The sequence below is a fragment of the Antrostomus carolinensis genome, unplaced genomic scaffold, assembly GCF_000700745.2.
Source record: "Antrostomus carolinensis isolate BGI_N321 unplaced genomic scaffold, ASM70074v2 scaffold25314, whole genome shotgun sequence".
NCBI lineage: Eukaryota > Metazoa > Chordata > Aves > Caprimulgiformes > Caprimulgidae > Antrostomus > Antrostomus carolinensis.
In genome coordinates, this window is record NW_010310456.1 from 1 (window position 1) to 1,058 (window position 1,058).

The following is a 1,058-nucleotide window of genomic DNA, read 5'->3' on the forward strand; positions in this document are numbered from 1 at the left end:
GACTCGGCGTTTGTGCGGGTCAGGCTGTGGGCGCCGTCCCTTGTGATCTGCGGGGAAATGCCCCTTCCAGCCCCTGTGCCGTGGCAGTTCTGCTGCTTCCCATGTCCTCTGGGTCCCTTTGCCGCTTTGCGACTCGGTGGCTCCCTGCTTTTCCCTCAGGAGCATCATTATGGGCTTCCCTTGACATTTGCTGCCATTGTTTTTCCAAAAAAACCCACAAAAACAATTAAGAACCATCCTTGCTCCCAAGGGTTTAATTAGCGGGCTAAATAGCGTTCACACGGGGTGGGGTGCTATTCGCCTTTATCCTTCCTTGGCCGTTACTGTCACTGTCACCGTTGCGTTTGTCACCTTTGGCTGCAGCGAACTGGGGTGGAAGAGGTGTGAAGTGTGAGGATATCAAAACCCACTCCTGTGCACAGAGGAGTTCTCACGCCCTCTTGGAGTGATGGTGTTTCCCGGTTGATAGAAATAACAGTGTTCCAGACCAAGCAAAAAAGCCTGTTTGGCAGCTGGTACAAACATACACACCAGTGTTCAGTTAACTCCAGGAATTCCTCTGCCAGAACTCAAGAGTCTGATCTGGATTAAAAACTGGGCATGTGTAAGGAAGCTCGTCACCTTCTCTCCCCTTCGTGGTTCTGTAGTTCTCTTCCTTCCCTCCGTGGAAAGCAATTGAAAAAGTTTAAGAGAAAACGTGTCCTTCAGCACAGAAATACAGGTAACTTATCTGAAACCTTTTCTAAACGAAAAGTCAGTTAGAAGTTCATCAGGTGGCTAATCAGCAAAACAATACCCGTGCTGTTTGGAGAGCAAGTTTTCAAGCTTTGGCAAATCCTTGGACAAATCCTTGTCTCTTCCCCGAGCTGATAGAGGGTGTGTTTAAACTGCGAGTGTTTCAGCTGTGCTGGGAAGAAGCGGTGCTGGCACTGTGCTACGTTGTGCAATCTGACATGTGCTGCAAACATTAATTAAGTGTATGTTCTTCTCTGTTGTGGCTTTGGGGATTTTGGCACACAAAGTATGTGAAGGAGGGATGACATTTTTTCTTCAGCAGG